Genomic DNA, 17,628 nt, shown 5'->3' with positions numbered 1-17,628 from the left:
AGCGGGGATGGCAGGGTTATGATGGTAGGGCTGGCGGAATCATGATTGCAGGGGCGGCGACATCTTGATGGCAGGGATGGCGGCGTCATGATGGCAGGGATGGCGGCGTCATGATGGCAGGGGCGGCGGCTGTGGTAACGATGGGGGGGGGGAGGGAAGGTGGAAACCAACACATGCCGGGAGCAACAGTGTGCTTCGAGCTGTCGGCGGGAGAGGACGTACATTCCCTTGCTAAGCTCCTGTTCCACTACACCTCCCTTACTCTCGTCTCACTCCTCCCTCCTGTGGCCCCAAGAAGGGTAGGCAAGGCACCTAGTAGCCCAGTGTCTAGCTCCCAACTTAGTGATCTAAAGTTATGGTTGTGTATGAGGGGGGACCACATTTCGTCTAAACTGAAAGAGCGGCCCTTGTGTCAGCAAGGAACAGTCAGGTGCCATATATCGTGTGTTATCTGGCAGTGTTTTGGTGTGTAATCAACCTCCGTTAGCGAATTTCTCTCTTACAGCGTTGTTGAACAAAGGGATCGGCAATTTATTTATATAATTCCCAACCCTCTTCCCAGTGTTACTCGTAGGTGTGAGACTTGGTTCATAAACATTTCTGTATAGATATATTTCATTCCCGAGGATCGTGTAAGCTCAGTTTGGGCTTTAAACAAGCCAGGGAAGATGACACAATGTGTGGCATAGCACAGAGGTTGCCACCGCAAGCCCTGCTTGTTGCTGCTGTCTTCCTTCATCACGTAAAATGACCTGCTAAGTCTCCTCTACCGTCTGCCTCATTCAAGACAGGTAAGACATCCATGATCAAGTCTAGATACAGCTACGCTTTTTACTCATTCAGCTTTAGAACCTCACTCTTGTTTGCGTGTGTGGGAGGTTTTAAAATGAAATGCAAATTTTTACTTTGTGAGTGCTAACTCCCTCACACCTGACAGGTGTGTGTTTGTGTGTATGGGGAAGGGGTCGCCTGACAAGGTATCATAATGGATTCTGTGAGAGGGAACAGAAGCACTGTATTAATCACTAGTTAATATCTACAGGAAGTGAAAGGATATGGGACAGTTGTCAGAGATCTGGAAGACAGCCAATTTTACTGACTCCATACCATACAAGGTAATGGAAAAGGTTATCATAAGTAGAAAGGAGTTGCTTCATAAATAAAACAAGCATTGGGTCAGTAATGGCAGTTCTTGTCTCACCAACCTGTTGCAGTTGTACGACAAAGTGACTAATGTGAGAAAGAGAGAGAGAGAGAGAGAGAAATGGGTGTCTTGCATTTTCGTAGACTAAGAAGGTATTTGTTACTGTACCCCCCAGGAGGAAAAGGCAAGTATGACAGGGAACGTACTCCGGTGGATCAAAGAGTACCTCAGGGGAAGAAAACAGTGTTATTCTGGGTAAAGTTATCAAAATAGGAAGTGTGCTACCCTGGTTCCGCAGGGATCATTACTAAGACCGGCACCGTTTCTGGATTATGTGAATAAAATTCCAGATAGAATCAAATGTATCGGTATTTGCAGATGATGTAAAACTAATGAGAATAACAACATAGGAGAACAGGGAAAAAGCTTCAAATAGATCTAGACAAACTTCAAAGAGTCCTCAAATAAGTGGTTGCTTAGAGTCAACTCTAGGAAATTCAGCAATCTTAACGATCATTCAAGGCCAATTGTATAACACATGTCAGGCAACAGGCAGGACAGTTATCAAATCCACACCTCAAAACGCAAATTAGGAAACAGGAGGAAGTTCAGAAGTATGCAACGAGGCTTGTTAAAGAAATAGGTGGTATGAGCTATGAGGAGCTATAAGAACTGAATCTAAAATCATTGATGGAAAGAAGAACCAGGGAGGAATATAACATACGCAGTTGTATCGGAGATACAACTGCATATTAAAAAATACGGATGAACCACAGGGATGTTAGGAAATATTGCGTCAAACTCAGAGTGGTCGGGAAGTGGAGCCAATCTAGTAAGCGGCAAGTTGGAGGACGAAGCCAGGAGCATAGACTAGATTCCTGCAACCACATGTGAGTACGTACACACACACACACACACACACACACACACACACACACACACACACACACACACACACACACACACACACACACACACACACACACACACACACACAGAGAGAGAGAGAGAGAGGCCCCTTGGAGCTAGCGATCACGTGGTTCTGAGTTTTGACTATATAGAGTTACAAGTGGAGAAGGTAACAGGAACTGAAGGGGACAGGCCAAACTATAAAAGGGGGGACTACACAGGTATGAGAAACTTCCTGCAGGAGGTTCAGTGGGACAGAGAAATGGTAGGAAAATCAGTAAACGAGATGATGGAATATGTGGCAACAAAGTGCAAGGAGGCAGAGGAAAGTTTTGTTCCCAAGGGAAACAGAAATAATAGGAAGACCAAAACGAGTCCTTGGTTTACCCGAAGGTGTAGGGAGGCAAAAACTAAGTGCAACAGAGAATGGAAAAGGTACAGGAGGCATAGGACCCAGGAAAACAAGGAGATTAGTAGAAGAGCCAGAAACGAGTATGCACAGATAAGGAGGGAGGCCCAGCGACAGTATGAAAACGACATAGCATCGAAAGTCAAATCTGACCCGAAACTGCTGTATAGCCACATTAGGAGGAAGACAACAGTCAAGGACCAGGTGATAAGGCTGAGGAAACAAGGTGGAGAACTCACAAGAAACGATCAAGAGGTATGTGAGGAGCTCAACACGAGATTTAAGGAAGTATTTACAGTAGAGACAGGAAGGACTCTGGGGGGACAGACCAGATGGGGACACCAGCAAGGAATACACCAACAAGTGTTGGACGACATACATACAGATGAGGAGGAGGTGAAGAAACTGCTAAGGGACATCGATACCTCAAAGGCAATGGGACCGGACATCTCCCCGTGGGTCCTTAGAGAGGGAGCAGATATGTTGTGCGTGCCACTTACCACAATCTTCAACACGTCCCTGGAAATGGGCAACTACCTGAGGTATGGAAGACGGCAAATGTAGTTCCCATTTTTAAAAAAGGAGACAGAAAAGAGGCACTAAACTATAGACCTGTGTCATTGACGTGTATAGTATGCAAAATTATGGAGAAGATTATCAGGAGGAGAGTGGTGGAGCACCTGGAACGGAACAAGAGTATAAATGCCAGCCAGCACGGATTCACGGAAGGCAAATCCTGTGTCACAAACCCTCTGGAGTTTTATGATAAAATAACAGAAGTAAGACACGAGAGAGAGGGGTGGGTTGATTGCATCTTCTTGGACTGCAAGAAGGCCTTTGACACAGTTCCTCACAAGAGATTAGTGCAGAAGCTAGAGCATCAGGCGCATATAACAGGAAGGGCACTGCAATGGATCAGAGAATACCTGACAGGGAGGCAACAACGAGTCATGGTACGTAATGATGTATCACAGTGGGCACCTGTGACGAGCGGGGTCCCACAGGGGTCGGTCCTAGGACCAGTGCTATTTTTGGTATATGTGAACGACATGATGGAAGGGTTAGACTCAGAAGTGTCCCTGTTTGCAGATGATGTGAAGTTAATGAGGAGAATTAAATCTGATGAGGACCAGGCAGGACTTCAAAGAGACCTGGACAGACTGGACACCTGGTCCAGCAAATGGCTTCTCGAATTTAATCCTGCCAAATACAAAGTCATGAAGATAGGGGAAGGGCACAGAAGACCACAGACAGAGTATAGGCTAGGTGGCCAAAGACTGCAAACCTCACTCAAGGAGAAAGATCTTGGGGTGAGTATAACACCGAGCATGTCTCCGGAAGCACACATCAATCAGATAACTGCTGCAGCATATGGGCGCCTGGCAAACCTGAGAACAGCATTCCGATACCTTAGTAAGGAATCATTCAAGACACTGTACACCGTGTATGTCAGGCCCATACTGGAGTATGCAGCACCTGTTTGGAACCCGCACTTGATAAAGCACGTCAAGAAACTAGAAAAAGTACAAAGGTTTGCGACAAGGTTAGTTCCAGAGCTAAGGGGAATGTCCTATGAAGAAAGATTAAGGGAAATCGGCCTGACGACACTGGAGGACAGGAGGGTCAGGGGAGACATGATAACGACATATAAAATACTGCGTGGAATAGACAAGGTGGACAAAGACAGGATGTTCCAGGGAGGGGACACAGAAACAAGAGGCCACAATTGGAAGTTGAAGACACAAATGAGTCAGAGAGATAGTAGGAAGTATTTCTTCAGTCATAGAGTTGTAAGGCAGTGGAATAGCCTAGAAAATGACGTAGTGGAGGCAGGAACCATACACAGTTTTAAGACGAGGTTTGATAAAGCTCATGGAGCGGGGAGAGAGAGGGCCCAGTAGCAACCGGTGAAGAGGCGGGGCCAGGAGCTAAGACTCGACCCCTGCAACCACAAATAGGTGAGTACAAATAGGTGAGTACACACACACACACACACGCACCCCTATACCCAGTACCCGACAAGTGTCACCATGGATTCTGCGTGACTGGGTAGCAGAACTGTATGAATAACTTAATGCTTTTGAGGGACATATGATCCACGGAATTGAAATGATCTTCCTTTCCTTGGATCGAAGATTACCTCTTATTCTCTCAGGCACTGTATGAGCCCTACGGGTTTAGGTCTTCCCCTCCCCCTTCATTAATCTAGCAAAAGCTCATAAGGTTCGGTATTAAGACTGGCATTATTTCTGGCATATAAACACGCCATACGAGAGCAGGCAATCATGTATCTCTGTTTGTAGGTGGTTTAAACTTTTTAGAAGAATAAAACCTCAGTAGGACGATGAAAGACAACGAATACAAATGGAAAAACTGAAGGAGTGGTAAGACAAATCACTACTGGAATTCACTGCAAGGTTATGAGAAAATTGGGGAATGGGTTAGAAGACCACAAACTGAGCATATTCTTGGAAGACAGAGGCTGCAAACCACGATCATGGGGAAGGTCCTACCTGAAGGATATTTGAAGGATGCTTCCGGGAGTCAACGCCCCCCCATACCTCGGTCCCAGACCAAGCCTGTCCATGGATCAAGACCTGATGAACCAGGCTGTTACTACTGGCCTCACGTAGTCCAGCATATGAACTATACCTCCATCTGGTCAAGAACTGATTTGAAGAACTTGTCAAGGTCCCTCTTGAAAACGACCAGACGTTTATTGGTGATTCCCCTTATGTGCGAAAGGAGGGCGCTTACTGAGTTCCTTCTTAGTGTTCTCGTCCCGACTTTTTTATTGAAAGTTCTCTACATTGTTTGGTGTTTTGCTTTTAGACGAAATGATTTCGGTTTGCAGTTTTGAGACAGTTCCCTCGAGGAGTTTCCTGGTAAAGATTATGATGTACCCTTCTCGCCTACGTTCCAGGGAAAACAGTTGAAAACATGGCTGATTGAATGTATACGGACATTAAAAGTTCTGTTTTCCAACTTAGCCTTGTAGGGTGCTATTAGTATGCAACAATATTCATGCCTAGAGAGAAAACGTGATTTGAATATAACTGGCTCAGCGTCTCTTGTCTTGAAAGTTCTAGTAACCCTGCTTATTAATCTCCTTTCAGTAAAAATACATTGTTGTGACCCTTGAATGTCAGATATTCTGACATCACTTCAAAGTCTCGCTCATGGAAGTTTCTATCTATTGAAGGGTTTGTTTATCCTGTACTCGGTTTCAGTCTCTAATTCCTGCATTCTTCCAGAGTAGAACAACTGAAATTAGTCCTCTTTGATGTCATATTGTCTGAAGCCCACTGTAAGACTTCATATCCACCTGGAAATTTGCTGTATCTTCGGCAAAGGCCACTTTCATAGAGATTCTGGTGTCATTATCAAAGGATGTTAGGGCGCTATGATTTGTGTGTTTGTGTATATCGGATATACGAATAAGAAACAAAGGTGAGAATAGTGCTGTACCTTGAGGAATAGCGCTTTTCACTTTGGCTCCCTCCGGTTCCACTGTTTACTACTACTACTACTACTAATACTACTACTACTACCACTACTACTACTACTACTACTTTCTTAGTTCTATTATTCTTTTTGTACGCATTTTGTGCACAATGTCGCACATGTCGAAAGCTTTTCAAAAACTAGTGTACAGTACGTCAGCATTTAGCATGTCTTCCAGTGTATACAAAACCATAGCCTAATCTAACCTGCGATGTTGCCCCAGATTGAGGAATTGTTGCGATTCCATGTTACTGGCTGTCTTGCTTCTTAGCACCCATTCAAAGATTTTTGATTGTGTGAAGCTTGCGAAATTGTTCTGTAGTCCTTCGTGATTGCTCTTCTGCCACATCTTCACATCTCTACTGTTCCTGCCTACTTTCTGTATTCGACTGAAGAAGCCTACTGTGTAGGCGAAACGTTTCGGAATAAAGTTGTCTAACTGTTGCATATGTGTCTTACCTAACAACCTGTCGGTATTGTATACCATTTTGATGTTCACCTTTGTGAAGTTGGGTAATATCATTGGCTTTGAATGACTGCAGGATGACATTTATGTCCAGACTCCTCCGAAAAATACCGAAGGCCCGAAATAGTGATTTTGTAATTTTTAATGATTATGGAGTTTCACAAGTCTGGTCACCATGGGCATGGTGTCGATGACTCTTCGAAAGTCAATCTAAGACAGTGTTACATCAGAAAATGTGGAGATGTCGTCGGTGGTTCGAGTTTCATTAATTAATAAAAAAGAACTCGTTGAGCGGTTCATTGAACTCAGAGTCTTATTGTGATTTCAGTATTTCAATCATTTACTTGTTAGGTAAGACACATATGCAACAGTTAGGTATCTTTATTTTGAAACGTTTCGCCTACACAATAGGCTTCTTCAGTCGAGTACAGAAAAGTTGATAGAAGCAGAAGAGACTTGAAGACGATGTAATCAGTCCATCACCCTTAAAGTTTTGAGGTGGTCAGTCCCTCAGTCTGGAGAAGAGCATTGTTCCGAAGTCTGAAACAATATGAAGTTGAAAGGACAGGATGGAGCCTTATATAGCGCCAGGAGGTGAGACGTAGGTCACTTTGGGAGGTGTAGGCGAAACGTTTCAAAATAAAGATACCTAACTGTTGCATATGTGTCTTGCCTAACAACCTGTCGGTATTTTATACCATTTTAATGTTCAATCATTTACTTCTTGACATTACTGTCTGTTTCATCTCCTTTAAGCAAAGGCACCGTATTGGACGAGTCATCACCACCCTTAGTTATCCTTAAATCCTGCATCAATTCCTACCCTGCAACCCTGGTCGATTTCGCGCTTCATTTTAATTATATTGGATGAGGTTTTTGCTCTGGGTTTTGCATAAGAGAAAATATAGCGACTAGCATATCACCAGAAGAACACATCAGCTGAATGATATTTTACAGCAAGTGCTTGTTTACAAATATAAGAATAGCATTTGGGAATCACAGCAAAGAGCTACTCATTACTACTTTACATAAACTGTCAGGTCCATCTTTGAGTAATGCAGCAGCAGCATGGAATCATCACCTGATAATGCATGAGCTCATAAACGGTAACCAGCACGGCTTCAGGGAAGGGAAATCCTGTGTCACAAACATTCGTGAGTTTTATGACAAGGTGACAGAAGGAAGACAAGAGAGAGATATGAGATGAGATGTGGGTAGACGGCGTTTTCTTAGATCGCAAGAAAGCCTTCGACACAGTTCTACACAAGAGATTAGTGCAAAAGCTAGAAGAGCAGGCAGGAATAACAGGAAAGGCATTGCAATGGATGAAAGAATACCTGACAGGAAGGAAACAGCGAGTGATGGTACGTGACGAGGTGTGAGAGTGGGCGCCTGTGACAAGCAGAGTTCCACAAGGGTCAGTCCTAGGGCCGGTGCTGTTTCCGGTATATGTGAATGAAATGACGGAAGGAATATATTCAGAGGTGTTCCTGTTTGCAGACGATGTGAAACTAATGAGAAGAATTCAAGCGGATGAGGATTAGATGGGACTACAAAGAGATCTGGACAAGCTGCAAGACTGGTCCAACAATTGGCTCATGGAGTTTTACCCCACCAAATGTAAAGTCATGAAAATTGGAAAAGGTGAAAGAAAACGGCAGACGCAGTACAGGCTAGGGGGCCAAAGACTGCAAACCTCACTCAAGGAAAAGCATCTTGGGGTGAAAATAACACTGAGCACATCTCCCGAGGCGCGCACAAACCACATAAATGCTGCAGCATATGGGCACCTGACAAATCTAAAAATAGAGTTTCGACACCTGAGTAAGGAGTCGAATTTCAAAACTCTACACCGTGTATGTCAGGCCCATAATGGAGTATGCCGCATCAAGATGGAACCTACACCTGGTCAAAAAATTAGAGTGCAGTGATTTTCAACAAGACCAGTCCCGGAGCTAAGGGGCATGTCCAACGACGAGAGGTTAAGGAAAATCAACCTGACGACACTGGAGGACAGGAGGGATAGAGTACACACAATACGTCATGTAAAATACTGAGAGAAATTAATAGCATGGAGAGCATAGGGATGTTTCAGAGATAGAATACAGCAACAAGGGGACACAACTGGAAGGTGAAAACTCAGATGAGTCACAGGGATATTAGGAAGTATTTCCTCAGACACAGAGTTGTCATGAAGTGAAATAATCTGGAGAGTGATGTAGTGGAGGCTGGATCTATACATAATTTTAAGAAATACGACAAAGAGTGGACCTAGTAGCGATCAGCGAAGAGGCGGGGCCAGTAGCTGTGAATCGACCCCTGTAACTACAAATAGCCGAGTACACCATCTTTCTATGGGTTCTGCGAGGGGAAGTACTAGCAGTGATCATCAACAAGTGGGCTGAGGCAGGGCAGGTAACAGAGGCCTAGAAAACAGCGAATTTAGTCCCAGCATTAAAAATAAGACAGACAGGTGACATTGAACTACGGGACAGTCTCGCAAACATGCATAGTAAGTAAGGTTATCGAGAAGATTATCAGAAGAGTAGTGGAATACCTGGAAAGGAGTGGATTCATAAGAAGTAACCAGCACGTTTTTATTGATGGTAAATCCTGTTTCACAAATCTGCTAAGTTGTATGACGAGGTAGCGAAGTTAGGCATGAGGGAGGGAGGGAGAGGGAGAGAGAGAGAGAGAGAGAGAGAGAGAGAGAGAGAGAGAGAGAGAGAGAGAGAGAGAGAGAGAGAAAGGGATAGGGATAGGGATAAGTGGACTGTATATTTTTGGATTGTAAGAAAGTGTTCGATACAGTAACCCGCAAGAGACTGACACAAAAACTGGAGGAGCAGGCAGGAACTACAGGGAAAGCACTACAGTGAATAAAGAAAGCAATGAATTACTGTTAGGGAGGAAGGCTTGGAATGGGCGATAGTGACTAGTGGGGTTCCACAAGGGTCTGTATTTATACCAATACGGTTTCTTGTGTATTTGTAAACGACATGCCAGAGGTAGTTGAATCAGTGGTGTCGCTGGTCGCAGATGTGAAACTGATGTGAATACCTACAGAAGTAAACTAGGAACGGCTGCACACGAGTCTGAACAAGCTGCATGATTGGTCTGACAAATTTCTGTTAGGCTTTAACCTCACTGAATGCAGTCTTATGAAAATCAAATGTATGGAAACAGTGTACAGGCTCGGGAAACAGGCTGCTAACTTCCGTGGAAGAGAAGAACCTCCGGGTGAGCATAGCTCCCAGCATTTCACCTGAGGCACACATCAACCGAATAACTGCTGCAGTAAGCGTTAGACTGGTAAATTTAAGGATAGCTTTCAGGAACCTCAACATGGAGCCATTCACGACCCTATATGCAGCATATTACCTGGAGTTTGCCTGGAGAGAGTTCCGGAGGTCAACGCCCCCGCGGCCCGGTCTGTGACCAGGCCTCCTGGTGGATCAGAGCCTGATCAACCAGGCTGTTACTGTTGGCTGCACGCAAACCAACGTACGAGCCACAGCCCGGCTGGTCAGGAACCGACTTTAGGTGCTTGTCCAGTGCCAGCTTGAAGACTGCCAGGGGTCTGTTGGTAATCCCCCTTATGTATGCTGGGAGGCAGTTGAGCAGTCTCGGGCACCTGACACTTATTGAATGGTCTCTTAACGTGCTAGTGACACCCCTGCTTTTCATTGGGGGGATGTTGCATCGTCTGCCAAGTCTTTTGCTTTCGTAGTGAGTGATTTTCGTGTGCAAGTTCGGTACTAGTCCCTCTAGGATTTTCCAGGTGTAGATTATCATGTATCTCTCCCGCCTGCGTTCCAGGGAATACAGGTTCAGGAACCTCAAGCGCTCCCAGTAATTGAGGTGTTTTATCTCCGTTATGCGCGCCGTGAAGATTCTCTGTACAATTTCTAGGTCAGCAATTTCACCTGCCTTGAAAGGTGCTGTTAGTGTGCAGCAATATTCCAGCCTAGATAGAACAAGTGACCTGAAGAGTGTCATCATGGGCTTGGCATCCCTAGTTTTGAAGGTTCTCATTATCCATCCTGTCATTTTTCTAGCAGATGCGATTGATACAATGTTATGGTCCTTGAAGGTGAGATCCTCCGACATGATCACTCCCAGGTCTTTGACGTTGGTGTTTCGCTCTATTTTGTGGCCAGAATTTGTTCTGTACTCTTATGACGATTTAATTTCCTCGTGTTTGCCATATCTGAGTAATTGAAATTTCTCATCGTTAAACTTCATATTGTTTTCTGCAGCCCACTGAAAGATTTGGTTGATGTCCGCCTGGAGCCTTGCAGTGTCTGCAATGGAAGACACTGTCATGCAGATTCGGGTGTCATCTGTATCTGTTGGTATTCTTGAACAGTTCTTCTTCCATCGATTACATGTCAAGGTTTGCCAGGACTCTGGGTAAGCTAATGACTCGTGAAATCGTAATGACACGATTGCAAACAAACCACGGCACGAGTAGGGATTGAACTCGAGACTCACTTGCAGCGAGATATATCCACACCAGTACCGTGGTTTGGTAAACTACTAGGCACGCCAAACTTTTGTTTGCAGCAGGTATTGTCAAAAGTGCAATAATTGTAAGGGAAGGTTCATGTCATCTCGTGTTTTTTTTTATATAACAGATCGTTGAGTTGGTCAGTACGAACTTTGGTAGATGAAGACGTGATATCTAAGCTGGTCACTTTCTTATTTTTGATGTTAATGTTCTTGGCTATGGACAGGAAAGTAGGAATTGGAAAACAAAGGAAAACATTTAACTTCTGCAATACAGTCCTCATTAAATCCAAAAGAATTCAAGAAAGCATTTTCACAAACAAAAAAATAAAAAAATCTATTTAAAAGATATTCCATAGGCTTATCTGAAGGGCAGTATCAGCTAAGGATCAAGTAATAAGGCCGAGGAAACTAGGAAACCAGCCTATAACTGTGTATCAGTCACGGCATGATCAGTATAACATGTCTCCTTATCTCATAAGCCCAGCCCCTTCTACCTTCATGCGCCAAAAAAAAAAAAATAGTACAGGACGGTCATAGAATTTTATTGAAGAAAAATATTAAAATATGTAAGGTGTGTACGTGCATGCACGTACGTTCATTTTTTATGGAAATATATGCATGTGAGCTTGTACGTGTCCATATATGCATGTGAGCTTGTACGTGTCCATATATGCATGTGAGCTTGTACGTGTCCATATATGCATGTGAGCTTGTACGTGTCCATATATGCATGTGAGCTTGTACGTGTCCATATATGCATGTGAGCTTGTACGTGTCCATATATGCATGTGAGCTTGTACGTGTCCATATATGCATGTGAGCTTGTACGTGTCCATATATGCATGTGAGCTTGTACGTGTCCATATATGCATGTGAGCTTGTACGTGTCCATATATGCATGTGAGCTTGTACGTGTCCATATATGCATGTGAGCTTGTACGTGTCCATATATGCATGTGAGCTTGTACGTGTCCATATATGCATGTGAGCTTGTACGTGTCCATATATGCATGTGAGCTTGTACGTGTCCATATATGCATGTGAGCTTGTACATGTCCATATACTTACGTATGCATGAGCATATGTATGTGTAACCATGTATTATGTATATGTATGTTCATATGTAAACCTCTGTATATTTGTGTAAATATGTATAGATGTGTGTATATGCTTGGTATATAAGCATGCAGTTATGTGGGTTTGTATTTTTGTATATATATATATATATATATATATATATATATATATATATATATATATATATATATATATATATGTCGTGCCGAATAGATAAAACTTGCAATTTTGGCTTAAATTCGTGTATGCAATAATTTCGCAAAAATCGTCATGAACCTAACGAAAAAAAATATATTTCATTGTGTTTATTATTAAATTATTGAAAACTTATCTAAAATATATATAACTGGATTACGCTAAATTAAATTGCGCTTGCTATAATAAGGTTAGGTAAGTTTTTTAAGAGGTTCTTTTGGAACAAAATTAATAGTTTTTAAATTAACATAAATGAAAAAAAATATATTTTTAAACGTATAAGAGAAAATTTTAGAAAGTACTTAATTTTAAACGAGTTCTTGCTAAGTGACCAGTTTTACCTATCCGACACGATATATATATATATATATATATATTAACACATCGGCCGATTCCCACTAAGGCAGGGTGGCCCTGAATCCTTTCATAGATGTTACTTTGCTCACACTCCAACAGCACATCAAGTATTAAAAACCATTTGTCTCCATTCAATCATATCAAATATGCTCATGTATTCTTGCTGGAAGTCCAAGCCCCTCGCACACAAAACCTCCTTTACCCCCTCCCTCCAACCCCTACCCCGCCTTTCCTCCGCTACAGAGTTACACACTCCCGAAGTCATTCTGTTTAGATGCATTCTCTCTACATGTCCGAACCAACTCAAAAACCCATCCTCAGCCCTCCTCCTAACTTCCAAACTACGAATTCTCTGCATTATATTCACACCACACATTGCCCTCAGACAACGTGACATCTCCACTGCCTCCAGCCTTCTCCTCGCTGCAACATTCATCACCCACGCTTCACACCCATATAAGAGCATTGGTAAAACTATACTCTCATACATTCCCCTCTTTGCTTCCAAGGACAAGGTTCTTTGTCTCCACAGACTCCTAAGTGCACAACTCACCCTTCTCCCCTCATCAATTCTATGATTCACCTCATCTTTCTTAGACCCATCTGCTGACACATCCACTCCCAAATATCTGAATACATTCACCTCCTCCATACTCTCTCCCTCCAATCTGATATCCAATCTTTCGTCACCTTATCTTTTTGTTATCCTCATAACCTTGCTCTTTCCTATATTCACTTTTAATTTTCTTCTTTTACATACCCTACCAAATTCATCCACCAACCTCTGCAGCTTCTCTTCAGAATCTCCCAAGAGCACAGTGTCATCAGCAAAGAGCAACTGTGACATCTCCCACTTTGTGTTTGATTCTTTATCTTTTAACTCCACACTTCTTGCCAAGACACTCGCATTCACTTCTCTTACAACCTCATTTATAAATATATTGAACAACCAATGTGACATCACATCCTTGGCTAAGGTCTACTTTAACTGGAAAATAATCTCCCTCTTTCCTACATACTCTAACTTGCGCCTCACTATCCTCGTAAAAACTCTTCACTGCTTTCAGTAACATACCTCCTATACCATACACCTGCAACATCTGCCACATTGCCCCACTATCCACCCTGTCATATGCCTTTTCCAAATCCATAAATACCACGAAAACCTCTTTAGCCTTATCTAAATACTGTTACCTATATGTTTCACTGTAAACGCTTAGTCTACAGACCCCTCAACTTTCCTAAAGCCTCCTTGTTCATCTGCTATCTTACTCTCCTTCTTACTCTTAATTCTTTCAATAATAACTCTACCATACACTTTACCAGGTATACTCAACAGACTTATTCCCCTATAATTTTTGCATTTTCTTTTGTCCCCTTTGCCTTTATACAAAGGAACTATGCATGCTCTCTGCCAATCCCTAGGTACCTTACCCTCTTCCATACATTTATTAAATAATAGCACCAACCACTCCAAAACTATAACCACACCTGCTTTTAACATTTCTTTATCCCATCTATCTCGGCTGCCTTACCTCCTTTCATTCTACCTACTGCCTCACGAACTTCCCCCACACTCACAACTGGCTCTTCCTCCTACAAGATGTTATTCCTCCTTGACCTATACACGAAATCACAGCTTCCCTATCTTCATCAATATTTAACAATTCTTCAGAATATTTCCTCCATCTTCCCAATACCTTTAACTCTCCATTTAATAACTCTCCTCTCCTATTTTTAACTGACAAATTCATTTGTTCTCTAGGCTTCCTTAACTTGTTAATCTCACTCCAAAACTTTTCCTTATTTTCAACAAAATTTGTTGATAACGTCTCACCCACTCTCTCATTTGCTCTTAATCTCTCTTTTTCTCTCCATATACTCTTCCCTCCTTGCATCACTTCTATTTTGTAAAAACCTCTCATATGCTAACTTTTTCTCCCTTACTACTCTCTTTACATCATCATTCCACCAATCGCTCTTCTTCCCTCCTGCACCCAATTTCCTGTAACCACAAACTTCTGCTGAACACTCTAGCACTACATTTTTAAACCTACCTGATACATATTCGACCCCATTGCCTATACTCTCACTAGCCCATCTATCCTCCAGTAGTTGTTCACATCTTGCCCTAACTGTCTCCTCTTTTAGTTTATAACCCTTCACCTCTCTCTTACTTGATGCTTCTATTTTTCTTGTATCCCATCTACCTTTTACTCTCACTAAAAAGTGATCTGATATATATGTGGCCCCTCTGTAAACATCTACATCCTGAAGTCTACTCAGCAGTCTTTTGTCTACCAATACTTATTTATCCTCTTTTCTTAAAATATGTATTACCTATAACTAAGAGAGAGATGAAAGGATAACAGGGGACAAGAGATAAAAGGAGAATAACCCTTTAAGGTTATTAAAATGATTATTGAAAGAATTAAGTAGGGTTGCACATTAAATTAGGATGGAAGCGGAACAAGGAGGATTTAGAAAGACTAGGGAGGTGTAGACCAAATGTTTATTAAAATATATAAGTAAATAGTACTTAAATATAAGTAAGGGAACTTATTCCTGCATTTATGGATTTAGAAATGGTATTTGATAGAATGGATATGAGAGCAATGTGACGGATGTTGCTATTATGTGGAATAGGTAGTAGGTTAGTAAAAGCAGTAAAGAGGTTTTATGTGGATAATAAGGCGCGAGTTAGGTTATGTAGGAAAGAGAGGGAAATATTTTCCAGTAAGAGGAAGGAGTAGACAGGATTGCGTGATGTCAGCATTGTTGTTTAACTCGGTTTTAGATGGAGTTGGAAAGGGTTCTAAGACGCATGATCGCCAACAACTTGTATTCCCAACAGCTGCACAACCCAGGGTAGCATGGGTGTAGAGAAGGTCGCTCCTGCCTCTCGCAACTACTAGACTATTATGATAAGGTCGTGGATGCACTGGAAGACAGAGAATGAAGATGCAGTATTCACAGATATTGCCTTCAGTAAGTATGATCATGGTGTATTAGTGCACAAACTGTGTGCAAAGGAAATAACTGGAAAAGTGGGCAGATGGATTCTTAGCTTTCTAAACACTAGAACGCAAAGAGTAATGGTAAACAGAGTTGAGTCAGAGGCTGCACAGTCAGACGCTCAGTTTTCCGAAGCACATTACTCGCCCTCATCTTTTTCTTTATCCTCATATCTGACATAGACAGAGACATAATTCAAAGCACCGTATCATCATTTGCAGACGACACTAGAATTTGCTTGAGTATCATCCAAAGAGGACACTAAATCTTTAAGCAAATATAAATCAAGTCTTTCAGCGGGCTCCAGAAAACAGTATGATGTTCTATGAGTTACTCCGTTATGGAAAACGTAAGGAAATACAAGCTACAGCGAAGAATAAAACGCATTCTAGTTACACAACAGAGCAAAAAACTAACGTGAAGGTCATAGGAGTAATAATGTCAAATGATCTCACCAAGTGATGCCAAGCCATTGATGATCCTCTTTAAGTAACTTGTCTTCTGTAAGCTGAAATATTTCTACACACTAACAGTCCCTTTAAAAGCAGGCAAAACTGCTGATGTAGAGAATATGCAGAGAACTTTCATTACGTACAAATTCTGTCAAACGCCTTAATTATTGGGAGAGTTCGAAGTTCCTTTACCTGTTCTCATTTGAAGGCGGCCGAGAAAAATGCATCATAATTTACATCTGGAAAATCCTAGAGGGACTGGTTCTAAATCTACATGCAAAAATCACTCGCTACAAAAGCAAAAGACTTGGTAGATGATTCACTATTTTTCCAACGAAATCAGGGTTGCCATGAGTACACTAAGAGAACACAATAGGTATCAGGGGCCCAAGTCTATCCAACAGTTCCGCATCATAAATAAGGAAGAATAACAGTTGATCCCTGGGTATCTTCAAGAGAGAGCTGAATAGGTCCCTAAATTCGATTACTGACCAGCCGGGCTGTGGTTCGTACTCTTTACTGTGTGTGGCCAGCAGGCAATGACAGCCTGATTGATCAGACCTTGATCTACCCAGAGGTTTGGTCATGAATATATATGTCGTGCCGAATAGGTAAAACTGGCCAGTTAGCAAGAACTCGTTTAAATTAATTTTTTTCTCAATTTTTTTCCCCTACGTATAAAGATATATTTTTTGCATTTATGTTAATGTAAAAATTAATAATTTTGTACCAGAAGCACCTTAGAAAGCTTGCCTAACCTTATTATAACAAGCGCAATTTAATTTAACCTAATCCAGCTAAATATATTATAGATAAGGTTACAATAATTTAGTACCAAACAAACACAATGAAATATATTTTTTTAGTTAGGTTCGGAATGAATTTTGCGAAATTACTGCATACACAAATTTTCGCTTGCCTTATTCGGCAAAAACAGCGTTGCTATTTAAGCCAAAATCTTTACCTGTTCGGCACGATATATATATAGATGTGTGATGTCACCGTGGTTGTTTAATATATTTATAGATGGGGTTGTAAGAGAAGTAAATGCGAGGGTCTTGGCAAGAGGCGTGGAGTTAAAAGATAAAGAATCACACATAAAGTGGGAGTTGTCACAGTTGCTCTTTGCTGATGACACTGTGCTCTTGGGAGATAATGAAGAGAAGTTGCAGAGATTGGTGGATGAATTTGGTAGGGTGTGCAAAAGAAGAAAATTGAAAGTGAATACAGGAAAGAGTAAGGTTATGAGGATAACAAAAAGATTAGGTGATGAAAGATTGGATATCAGATTGGAAGGAGAGAGTATGGAGGAGGTGAATGTATTCAGATATTTGGGAGTGGACGTGTCAGCGGATGGGTCTATGAAAGATGAGGTGAATCATAGAATTGATGAGGGGAAAAGGGTGAGTGGTGCACTTAGGAGTCTGTGGAGACAAAGAACTTTGTCCTTGGAGGCAAAGAGGGGAATGTATGAGAGTATAATTTTACCAACGCTCTTATATGGGTGTGAAGCATGGGTGATGAATGTTGCAGCGAGGAGAAGGCTGGAGGCAGTGGAGATGTCATGTCTGAGAACAATGTGTGGTGT

At 42.1% G+C, this 17,628-nt stretch overlaps 1 protein-coding gene across 3 annotated transcripts in view; it reads left to right on the top strand.

Moving 5' to 3' along the window:
* Positions 1 to 205: 205 nt before the first annotated feature.
* LOC128694595 (uncharacterized) overlaps positions 206 to 17,628 on the top strand; it is a 693,925-nt gene continuing 676,502 nt past the window's right edge. For all 3 annotated transcript variants that reach the window (XR_011393423.1, XM_070095968.1, XM_070095971.1), the window contains exon 1: positions 206 to 791. The gene's annotated coding sequence lies outside the window, so the exon portion shown is untranslated. The remainder of the gene's footprint in view (positions 792 to 17,628) is intronic.

This window comes from Cherax quadricarinatus, chromosome 51, assembly GCF_038502225.1.
Source record: "Cherax quadricarinatus isolate ZL_2023a chromosome 51, ASM3850222v1, whole genome shotgun sequence".
NCBI lineage: Eukaryota > Metazoa > Arthropoda > Malacostraca > Decapoda > Parastacidae > Cherax > Cherax quadricarinatus.
Note: the sequence above shows the minus strand (reverse complement) of the source record. Positions and strands in the feature narration are given on the sequence as shown.